This window comes from Rattus rattus, chromosome 11 (genome assembly GCF_011064425.1).
Source record: "Rattus rattus isolate New Zealand chromosome 11, Rrattus_CSIRO_v1, whole genome shotgun sequence".
Taxonomy (NCBI): domain Eukaryota; kingdom Metazoa; phylum Chordata; class Mammalia; order Rodentia; family Muridae; genus Rattus; species Rattus rattus.
The window spans coordinates 74,708,049-74,720,280 of NC_046164.1; the positions used below are offsets into that span (position 1 = coordinate 74,708,049).

Consider the following 12,232-nt stretch of genomic DNA (forward strand, 5'->3'; position numbering starts at 1 on the left):
ACCTGGATCCTTGGAGCAGGGCTTATCCCTGAACCTGTTGTCTGCCGGTGGATCCTGCTCCCCTAGCTGGGCTGCTCTGTCTGGCCTCAGTGAGGGAGGATGCACCTAGTCCTGCAGTGGCTTGATGTGCCAGGGTGGGGGGACACCCAGGGAGGGCACCCCCTTCTCAGAAGAAAAGGGAAGGAAGACCTGCGAGAGGAGGGCACTGGGAGGAGATCTGATAGTGGAGTGTAAAGTGAATAAGTAAATAAAGAAAAAAGAGCTGGTGAGATGGTTCAGTGGGTAAAGGCACCTAAGAGCACGCCTGCCAACCTGAGTTCAACCCCGAGGACCCATGTAATGCTATAAGAGGAATACTGTAACGAGCTATCCTCTGACCTTTACGAATGGACCCTGCACAAATGATTTCTATGCCCACCCCCAAATAAGTAAAAAGTTTTTAAAAAATAAAAGGGGGGTTGGGGATTTAGCTCAGTGGTAGAGCGCTTGCCTAGCAAGCGTAAGGCCCTGGGTTTGGTCCTCAGCTCCGAAAAAAAAAGAATAGGTATGGTAAGAAATTTCTGTAAACTTGAATTATTCAATTTTTTTTTTTTTTTTGGTTCTTTTTTTCGGAGCTGGGGACCGAACCCAGGGCCTTGCGCTTCCTAGGCAAGGGCTCTACCACTGAGCTAAATCCCCAACCCGAATTATTCAATATTTTAAAAACCAACAAAGTTTATTTATTTAATTTGTAATGCTAGGATTGAACCCAAGACCTTGCATACACTAAGCAAATGGCCTGCCACTGAGCAACTCAATGAAAGTTTTGATTTATTTTATTCACTAAACACTTTTAAAAGATTTGTTTATTGTTTTATGTTAGGAGTGCTTTACCTGTGTATGTCTGTGCACTACATACATGCCTAATACCTGCAGAAATCAACAGGACATTGGATCCCCTGGCACTGGAGTTATAAGCTGTCATGTGGGAGCTGGACATGACATCCTCTGCAAAAGTAACAGTGCTTAACGACAGATCCGACTCTTTAGACCCAAAATGTATTATCTGGCCCTCCCTCCCTACTTGCTCTAAGTCAAGGATGGCTTTGAACTTCTGGTCTTCCTGCCTCCACCCCAGGACAGGGTTACAGGCATGAGTCACCTCAACAGGCTTATGTGTTGCTAGGAGCTGAAGCTAGGGCTTTATGTGTGCTAGGCCAATCCTACCAACTAAACTCCATCACCAGGCCCCAAAGTTGTTTCTTGGGGTTGGCGATAGCCCAGTTAAGAGCTAACTGCAGCCTGAAACAACCCCTGCTCTTTTAAGATCCAAGGCTGCTGGCCTCAGTGGGCACCCAAAATCATATGCACATACCCACACAAACATAATTAAAAAACAAGTTTTGTTTTTTAAAAACCAAAAGTTGGCACACATTTGCCAAATTAACAAAGGGGGAAAAAGGCATACACAACTAAAATCAGAAACATTAATGGAGACATTGCTATTAATCTTACAGAATCAAAAGAACAGTTGTCCACCAACGAATTAGATAATCCAGATGAAATGAGCAAATTTCTAGAAATAGATTATTTTTAAGTTATTAATCATTTTATCACTGTAACAAAATACATAATAACAATTTAAGAATGGATAAATTTATCTCTGTTCATTTGAGACGAAGGCTGTCATGGCATGCAAAGTGTGGTGGCGGGATCGTAAGAGAGCTGTTTATATTGTACTGACTACCAGGGAATAGAGACTTGGCCAGAAGCTAAGCTAAGCTAACTCTTAAGGTCCCTTGGGAAGTCATAACCCACTTGCTTCAGCTAAGCTAGGCCCCATTTCCTAAAGGCTCCCCAACTCCCCAAACTGTCAGTAGTATGCAAACACGTAAGCCATTGGGCACATTTCACTTTCAAACTGTAACAAATCAAGTTTTAAAGAAAGAAAGGAAGGGGCAGACAAAGTGATGAATCACAGAAAGATCTGACAGAATGAGTAGGGTTAGGGTATGCAATCTCTCAGGAGAACAGCACAGGAAAGAGAGAGCGCATCGTAGAAAGAGAAGATGGGGCAGTTTTACCACAACAGTTTTACAGAGAGGGGTTGCAGCAAAAGACAAATCAAGTCAGAAAAGTAGAAGGAGCCAGAAGATTAGAACAGATTGCCAGACTGAGTTTGAGCCGAGCCGAGCCGAGCAGTTCAGTCACAAGCAGAGTGAAGCTAGTTCCAGAGCAGCTGAGTTGAACCAGCCATGAAGAGGTCGGAAAGAGCTAGAAAGGGTGAGTTTATTCAGCACTGAGCCTCCAAGACAACAATTACATCTGGCAGGTAAAAGACAATTTTACATTTGGTGGAAGGGAAGAACCAACCCCCACGAGCTGGCTTCTGACCTTCTGTGGACATAACCACAGACACACACACATAACTAAATGAAGAAAAGTCCCTGGAAATCCAAATGACCCTATAAGAAGTAAAACTACCGAATCACTTATTAGGAACTCCCAAAGTCTAAGACCAAATGTCTTTACTGGTGAGTTCTTCCAATTTTTTTAGATATTTTAACTTCAATCCTGCTCAAACTCTTCAAAAAAATGAGAATGAAATAAATAAAGCTATATAAAGAAAATAACCTGTGGACCCATTCCCTCAGAATTTAGTTACAGAAATCCTGAAACAGCCAGCACTTGGGAGGAGGTACAGGTAGATCTCTGATAGATTGAGGCCAGCCAATAAGCTTCGATTCCCAGACATTCCTCCCTGCAGTGGGTATTTAAGGTCCGCCCTAAGAAGTCGGTACGTGCCACCCATTTTCCATGGTGACAGTCAGTAAACAGTTTAGAACCATCGGCTGTCTGTTTCATCAAGAATCGCAGTGGGCAGCAGAGGGGTCTTTGACTGCAGAGCCGCTGCCTAAGTCTCCCGTAGAAGGCCCCTCTGCGCTCCCAACCAACCACCACCAAGCTAAGGACAGTCACCTCCGAGCTAAGCCAGAGCTTCCCTCTCCATCCTCACAGCCTGCAGGCCCCCAGCTCCATTTTCAGCTCTTCTGTGACTCCCAGAAGCGCCCGGTATCCTAGAGTCTGAGACCACCATGGCCTCGGCATCATCGCAGACTTGGGGACCCCTGACACTTCGTTCCTGACTTCTCTATGTGGTTCTCCATCGGCAACTGGGGGCCCAGAAGTCAGGGACTACCAGCTCTGACACCCCACATCTCAGACTGCACCCCTCCCCCAGTGGTGTCTCTGCCCTTCCCTGAATCCCTGCACCTGCAGGTGGCAGCGTGGGGTAAATGCAGCCAAACTCTTCACCTCCAGGAAGCCATGCCCTGTAGTGGAGCAGAACTCGGATCAATAATCACCAGCAATTATTTTTATTCAAGGAGGCAGAGTCCTTCAATCAAACCCAGAGCTTGGACCAAGTCTCCTTGATCAGTTTGCTTGGTGGATAACCTGTCTTTGCCTTCTGAGGCCGAAATTGAAATTGCAACACCCACTTAGCATTTACCTTGGTGATCAGAATTCCTGTCCTCACACTTGCTAATCAGACACTTAACCGCTGAGCCGTCTCTGTGTGGTGGCAATTTTGGAACTTGGTTTCTTTAAAAACATAAAAACATTATAAGAATGTGCTTCCATTTTAATCCAGGTGTGGGGATGTGGGGCTGCCTTGAACTGTCCTCAGTAACCAACTATGGCTTGCCTCATGCTCTAGCAGAGGCATGGTTTTACAAGCTGCAGATAGTTTCTATAATTTTGTGATGCTAGGAATTCTGGGAACTTTTCAGAGGATATATAAATGCTAGAGCCCCTATTTTGGGTGGGTGGATGAGGTTGGTTGTGGTTTGTTAGTAACCACAGTCAAAAAAGAAACAAAAGGAAAGAAATGAGATTCAGAGATTTTTCCTAACTCCTCTCTCTCTCCCCTGTATCCTTGTCTCTACATCTAGTGATAGAGGACGAAACAAAGGGGATACAGGGTAGGAAAAAGAAGAACCCACAAAGTAGCAAAGACCAGTAATACCTTAGCCCCTGTATTCTAATCTCTCTCTCTCTTTTTCTTCCTGAAATGTGGTCTACATAGTCCTCCTGGCTGTTCATGCCCCAAACTCACAGATATCTACCCACTTCTGCCTCCCAAGTCTCTCTCTCTCTCTCTCTCTCTCTCTCTCTCTCTCTCTCTCTCTCTCTCTCACACACACACACACACACACACACACACACACTACATAACATATATGCATATATTCAGTTTATAGAAAAAAATACAAGTTAGGGAGGCTGTAACAGTTAAAGTGAGCTGAGAGATGTACAAATGGAATCTGTCCTGACAGCACAGTGAAGCACTGGTGTGATGGTCTGACTAAGAATGGCTCTAGGGGTTGGGGATTTAGCGCAGTGGTAGAGCGCTTGCCTAGCAAGCGCAAGGCCCTGGGTTGGGTCCCCAGCTCCGAAAAAAAGAAAAAAGAAAAAAAAAAAAAAAAAAAAAGAATGGCTCTAGACTCATACAGTAGAATGCTTAGTCATCAGAGTGGTGATATCTAAGGATTAGGAGGGATGACTTGATTAGAGGAAGTGTGCCACTGGGAGTGGGCTTTGAGGTTTCAAGAGCCTAAGCCAGGCCCAGCCAGGGGCTCTCTTCCTTCTGCCTGCAAATCTGGATATAGAACTAAGTTACTTTTCCAGAACCATGCATGAACTATATACCACTGTGCTCCCCACCATGACAATGGATTAAACTTCTGAAACTGTAGTCAAGTCACAATTAAATGCTTTCTACAAGTTACCTTGGTTATGGTGTCTCTTCACAGCAACAGAACAGTGACTAAGACAGTGGGAAAGAAGCTGTTGTTGATAGCGTTGAGAGGAAAGCTGCAGAGTTCCTGCAGCAGGCCACAGGCAGAACCAGGTCTAAGGGCAGTTCAGGTATAGACGAAGCAAGCCGGTACAGCTGGCAGCAGTCAGGTAGTTCATGTCAAGAGTGGACCAAGACTCACAGAGGCCCCAAGAACAGTCCAGAGTTCTGTCTGTCTGTGGTCCTTGATACACACCCAAGCATCAGGTAGTAGAGGAGGTGGGCCATCACCATTGAAAGGTTAGGTGCGGGGCTGGGAATTTAGCTCAGTGGTAGAGCGCTTACCTGGGAAGCACAAGGCCCTGGGTTCGGTCCCCACCTCCGAAAAAAAAAACCAAAAAAAAAAAAAAAAAAAAAAGAAAGGTTAGGTGCCTACCACTTTTTGGGGTCCTGGTTGAGGACCTTTTCCCTGGGTTGGCTTATGTCAGAAGAGTTCTTAAGCCTAATTTGTTTGGTATCTAATCTGTTTGGGGTCTCAACTCACCCCAATAAATTTACAGGATGGCACCCTCTCTTCTACCAGGAGTCAGTCATTAATCAGCTTGTGCTGCATGGGTGGTACCTACCCCTATTGTTGACAGATAGTGGTGTTTACTTGTACATCCAGAGCAAGATCCTTCAAAGCTGCTTACAAAAGTTCTCTCAGGGCAACCCACAGACTGGCAACCACTGTTTTATATACCATGGGGTGACCTGGAGTAGAGGATAGCCTGATCTCAACAGTGAGTGCAGGGCAAGCACTGCTGTGTAAGACCTTCGCTAAGAAAGCACAAGAGTGGGAGAGAAGATTTGCAGGGTTTTGGTGTGTGTGCTGTGTATACTGGGCATATACATGCACACATGTGTGGGTGTACATGTGAAGATCAGAAAACATCTTGTACAGTCAGTTCTCTCCTTCCTTCAGGTGGCCTCTGGAAGCCTAACTCAAGTCACCAGACTTGTGCAGCAAGTGCCTTTACCTGCTATGCCAATTTGCTGGCCCATACAGCAGACTTGGAGTGAGGGGTGTGTGCCCTTGAAGGAGATCATGGGACAAGCAGTCCTCTCTCTCTTTTTTCTTCCACTTTCTGGCTGCAGTAAGATGAACAGCTATGTCTTCCCCACATGGCTTGTATTACATACTGACTTACCACAGGTCCTACACCAGCGGATGGTCTACTGTGTGTGAACCAAGGTGAACCGTCTGCGGTTGTTTGTCTGTTTGTTCTGGGGGATGAGGTTACACAGCCCAGGCTGCCTTCAGCCCTAGAGATGCACCTGGCTCTCCCTCACAGGACTGAGGTAAGGATATGTATCAGCACACCGGACAGACTTTGCTGAGATCTTTATTTCAGATACTTGCAACGGTGACAAAACCTGCTTGCCACGGCTCCAAAGCAGGTCTTAAGTTTTTTTTTTTTTTGGTTCTTTTTTTCGGAGCTGGGGACCGAACCCAGGGCCTTGCGCTTCCTAGGCAAGCGCTCTACCACTGAGCTAAATCCCCAACCCCGGTCTTAAGTTTTTTTATCTTTTTATTATGTGTATGTGTCTGAGCAAGTGAGTGAAGGTAAGTCACGGAGATCAGAGGCATTGAATCCCCTGGAACTGAGTTAAAGGCTGTTGGTCTGCGAGAGCAATAGTCACTTCGTTACCAAGCCGTCTCTCCAGCCTTTAGAATGCTTTTCTTGAGGAAATGTTATCTTGTTGCACTACTGTATGCCTTCCCAGCTTTGCACCACAGAGCACTGTGAGGCGGAAACTGAGCAGTTACAGCTGTCCAACCTTAGATGTCTTCAGGACTGTGAACTACATTCAAATACAAAAACTGAGTCACGTGAGAGTGTAGGCTGAACTCAAATTTAAGATCCCTCTACCTCCACTTTCTAGGATTCTAAGCACTGTTGTATTGATTTTTGTGGCAAACTACTCTGACCAGAAGCAACCGGAAAAGGTTTACTGGCTTAAAATCCATCACTGAAGGAAGTCAAGACACAACTTGAGGCAGGCCTGATTTCTACTCCATGTGGCATCACATCCAACCATGAACTCCCTTCTCAAAGAAGCAGAGTAGGGACCACAGGGGCTGTCGCTTATTGGCTGGCATGCAGGCTCATGAGCTTTCGGATACTCGAAAGTCACCTTACTAGAGAATGAGCAGAGCCCTCCCAGATCAATTAGCAATCAAGACAATATCCTTAGGCCACACTGATCTAGATAATTCCTCAATTGGCGTTCTCCTCAAGGGATGCTAGTAGGTGTCAAGTCAGCTGATAGCTAAAGCTGACCAAGACAAACATGGACCAGCCTGGCTTTTTGTTTTGTTTTTAACCCAGACAGAGTTTCTCTGTGCAGCCTTGCCTGTCCTGGAACTAGCTCTGTAGACCAGGCTGGTCTTGAACTCACAAAGATTCACTTGCCTCCCCAATGATGGGACCAAAGGTGTGCACCACCAGCACCAGGCTGCCTTAACTTATGTACATATACTTTTCTTAAATTTTCCACATTATCTTTCAACTCTGAGCAACTTTAAGAATTGATCTTTGAGAAGGAAGGCAAATGAAATGGCCAATAAGGAAAGGAATTGCCAACAACCAAATTCAATCCCTGTGACCCACATGGTGGAAGGAGAGAGACAACCCACCTACCTATCCATACATCTACCCACAAATAAATAAATGTAATTTTTCAAGATGTATCTTTTACAGGAGTCTGGAGAGATAGCTCAATGGTGAAGAGCACTGGCTGCTCTTCCAGAGGACCTGGGTTAGATTTCCCACAACCACATGGTGGCTCACAACCATCTGTGACTCCAGTTCTAAAAGATCCAACACCCTCTTCTGGCTGCCACATTTGTGTACAAATACAACATACACATAAAAATTGTTTTTAATCTATCTTTTAAAAAGTCTGGGGCTGGAGAGATGGCTCAGTGGTTAAGAGCACCGACTGCTCTTCCAGAGGTCCTGAGTTCAATTCCCAGCAACCACATGGTGGCTCACAACCATCTGTAGTGAAATCTGATGCCCTCTTCTGGTGTGTCTGAAGACAGCTACAGTGTACTCATATATAATAAATAAATAAAATATTTAAAAAGTCTAATGTGTGAGCATGCTTGCCTGTGTGTGTGTGTGTGTGTGTGTGTGTGTGTGTGTGTGTGTATGTGCGTGTGCACATGACTAGTGCCTGTGAAAGGCAGGAGAAAGTATTAGGATTCCCGAACTGGAGACAAGTATGGTTGTGAGCCTTTATAGGCATTGAGAAGCAAACCAGGGTCCTCTATAAGAGTAACAAGTGCCCTTTACTACTAAGCCATCTTTCCAGCCACCAAAAGTGTTATCTTTGAACTTGTTATCATTGTCTGAGACATGGTCTCACATAGCCCAGACTAACTTAGTATGCATCAAAGAATGACCTTCAATTTGTTTCTCCTGCCTGCATTTCTCTTCTCAGTGCTGAGGCCACAGCTGTGCAGGTGTTTTGCTAGAGTTTTCGTCATGTAGAGATGCCGTAATTTGTTGTTGTTGTTGTTGTTGTTGTTGTTGTTGTTGTTGTTTCAGGAATACACCTGTGTCCTTTCATTTTCCTTTTGAATGGTTCATACTTTTCTCTTTATATTCTTTATGATTTCTTTATAGGTGTATTTAATCTAATAATGTAGTAACACTCCCCTTCCTCCAGATGTTTTGTTGTTGTTGTTGGGTTTTGTTTGTTTGAAATAGGGTCTCATGTAGCCCAGGCTGGCCTTGAATTTGCTATGTAGTAGTCAAGAATGATGATGAGTTTCAGATCTGTTTGTCTCTTAAGTGCTAGAATTACTGGTGTAAGCCATTAGGCCTGGCTTTTTTGACTTAATACTTTTTTAGACTATTTTATGTGTGTTTTGCCTGCATGTATGTATGGGTACCATGTGTATACACGGTATCCAGAGGCCAGAAAGACATCCCCTGGAACTAGAGTTCATATGGTTTGTGAGCCATGTGGGAGTGCTGGGAATGGAACCTGGGTCCTCTGCAAAAACAAGTGCTCTTAACCACTGAGCCATCTCTCCAGTCCATGCCTAGCCTTCTGTATTATTTCTGCAATTCATATATATATCTAATATTATTTTGCAGTACAAAATATTAAATGTTATATATAAGCATAATAAAACATTTAGAAAGCTATGGGCTAAGTCACCAAGAGAAGGTAGAAATCGAAGTTTTCATTTTTTACTTTATGGAGGTCTGGGTTAATGTTTTTTTTTCTTGGATTATGAAAATAATCAAATTCTTGGGCTAGGCAGTAGTGGCATACACTTTTATTCCCAGCATTTGGGAGACAAAGGTAGGCAAATCTCTATGAGTTCAAGGCCAGCCTGGTCAATGGAGCAAGTTACAGGTCAACCAAGACTACACAAAGAAATCCTGTATTGAAGAACCAAAAGGCAAAAATGAAGAAAAAAATTCCTGGGGAAGACCTTGAAAATCAGTCATTAAGGTCTCAAGAAATGGCTCAGTGGTTAAAAGCACTGGCTGCTCTTCCAGAGGACCAAGGTTCAAATCCAAGCAACCACCAAGTAACTCACCACTGTCTATTACTGTAGTCTCAGGGCATCTGACACTCTCACGCAGACATACATGCAGTCAAAACACCAATGCACATAAAATGAAAATAATCATAAAAAGAGAAAATCAATCATTAATGAAGCCAACTCGCTGAGACTTATATTCTGATACAAATACATAATCAATTACAAAAACCTTGGAGTCACTTTTTCCAAGATGTGTGCAGGGGGTTAAATAGTATGGGACGGGTAGCCCATGAACTAACATTTATTTTTACTCTAGGGTTTTGTTTTGTTCGCTAGGTAGCACTAACTGCCCTTAATTCACTTATCCTCTGACTTCTGCCTCCCAAGTACTTAGCTTACAAAGAATGAGCTGATTTTTTAATCATGTTTTTAATTTATCCTTTGAGAATTTTATATACACTGTATTTTGATCATATTCTTTACCCTCCCCCACATCCCAACTACCTATATATTCAACTTCATGGTCTTTTTCTCTAAAACCACAAATACATGAAGTCCAACTTGTTTTGAATGACTACTCCTGGAATGTGGTTGATACACCCAGTGTTGCTCCATTGAAGGAAACTGATTTTCCCTCTGCCAGCAGCCTTTACTTGTAGCTTCTCGGCACTTTGTGTCGACTTCCCCTTCGCAGTGCTGGGATTGTCTGACTTGAGTAAGTCTTCTGCATGCTGTCAGTCTGTGAGTTCATACATACACCTGCTCTATGTGTCTGAAAACAAAAAAACAAAAAAACAAAAAACGCTTGCCTTGAAGTTACCATCACTTCTGACTCTGACAGGCTCTAACAATCTTTCTGCTCCCTCATCGACATAGATCTCCTGAGAAGGGTGTGATATGGGCTGAGTGTTCCAAGTCTCTTATTCTCTGCAAGGTGACCAAGGGTGTGTGTGTGTGTGTGTGTGTGTGTGGTGTGTGTGTGTGTGTGTGTGTGTGTGTGTGTGTTTGGGAGGGAGGGAGGCAGTAGTTGGTTTTTGCTTGCCTGATTTTTTTTTTTTTTTTGAAACAAGATCTCAGTATACAGCACTATATAGACCGGGCTGACCTCAAACTCAGAGATCTGCTTCTGCCTCCTAAGTGCTAGGACTAGAGGTGCGCTCCACCCTGCCGGCTCTGTTAGGTTTTTTGAGACAAGAACTCACTTTGCAACCCCGGCTGGCCTTGAACTAACAGCAGTCCTTAGTCTCAGCCTCCCAAGAGCTGGGATTACAGTCACAAGATACCAACCCCAGTTACATTTGCTTGTTTATTTTTTAATGGGATTCTACATGTTGCCCAGGTTGGTCCCCAGCTCTCGATATCCCTGTCTTAGCGTCCAAGTACCTAGAGTACAAATGAAAGCCTCTGCGCCTAGCTGGAAACGTGCACCCAGCTGGCCTGTGAAAACATGACTCCAGAAGGGAAATCCTGTACTTAAGCTATCTGAGTGATGTTCCAACTAGCTTTCAAAGATTACTCAAGAAAAAACAAGGAAGGTTTCCAGATAAAAGTAGGCCACGAGAGGCTGGAAAGATAACCCAGTGGACTTGAGCGTGTGTTCCTGCAAAGGACCCAGGAGTACATGGTGGCTCACAACCACCTTTAACTCCAGTCCCAAGAAATCCAACTCCTCTTCTGGCCTCTTCAAACTGCTGTGGATGGATACATACATGCATACATACATACATACATACATACATACATACATACATACATAGACATACAGGCAAATATTCATACATATAAACTAAGTCTAAAAAAGGAAAAAGCCAAGACATAAAGATATAGATGATGAGGCTGGAGGATGGTTCAGTGGTTAAGAGCACTGACTGCTCTTCCTGAGGTCCTGAGCAAAATTCCCAGCAAACGCATGATGGCTCACAACCATCTGTAATGGGATCTGATGCCCTCTCTTCTGGTGTGTCTGAAGACAGCACCAGTGTAGTTATATATAATAAATATATAAATAAATCTTTTTAAAAATGTAGAAGGTACAGGATGGGTGGATCTCTGTGAGCTGAACGAAGACCAGCCTATTCTATAGAGTTCCAGGATAGCCAGGGGTACAGAGAAACCCTAGCCCTGTCTTGAAACATCTGCCTACCTTTGCCTCTGGAGTGATGGGACTAAAGGCACGAACCACACCACCATAGCATAACCAACGTTAAGGAAGCAAAGAGCACAGATAGCAAATCCTGAGGGATCACAAGGAGCCCTGAATGTATTCCCGCAGGCCACAGGGCTTCCTTGTGGAGTTTTGGAAAAGGGTGAAATTTGGTAAGGTTTCTATTTTAGAGGACAGTTCATGACGTGTGTTTAGGACTAATTAGGGGAACAGGTGAATGGAATATAGGAATCTGGCTGGGAAATCATTTAAGTGTCCAATTCATTATTTTTGTTTTGGGCAGGAACATGGTGCAGGAATGTGACAGAAGCCAGAGTAGAATGTCAGGTGTCTCCTGCTACTCTCTGTGCCTTGCTGCATTTGACACAAGGTCTCTCACTTAACTGGAAGCTCACTGTCTAGGCTAAGCTAGCTCCAGGGATCCTGTCACCCCATCTACCCAGTGCTGGGGTTAGAGACAAGAGCAGCCAAGCTCCACTTTTTATGTGGGTCCTCATGAACTCAGGTCCTCATGCCTGCACCACAAGCACTTTTTTTTTTTTTCTTTTTCCGGAGCTGGGGACCGAACCCAGGGCCTTGCGCTTCCTAGGCAAGCGCTCTACCACTGAGCTAAATCCCCAATCCACCACAAGCACTTTTATTTAGTATCTCAACTCCTATTTGTTTTAAATTTTCCTTTGGGGCAATTTTTTTTTTTTTTTTTTTTTTTTTTTTTTTTTTTTTTTTTTTTTTTTTTCGAGCT

At 44.0% G+C, this 12,232-nt stretch overlaps 1 protein-coding gene across 1 annotated transcript in view; it reads right to left on the reverse strand.

Moving 5' to 3' along the window:
• LOC116912103 (up-regulator of cell proliferation) overlaps positions 1-12,232 on the reverse strand; it is a 43,842-nt gene that overhangs the window by 30,755 nt on the left and 855 nt on the right. The gene's annotated exons all lie outside the window — the stretch shown is intronic.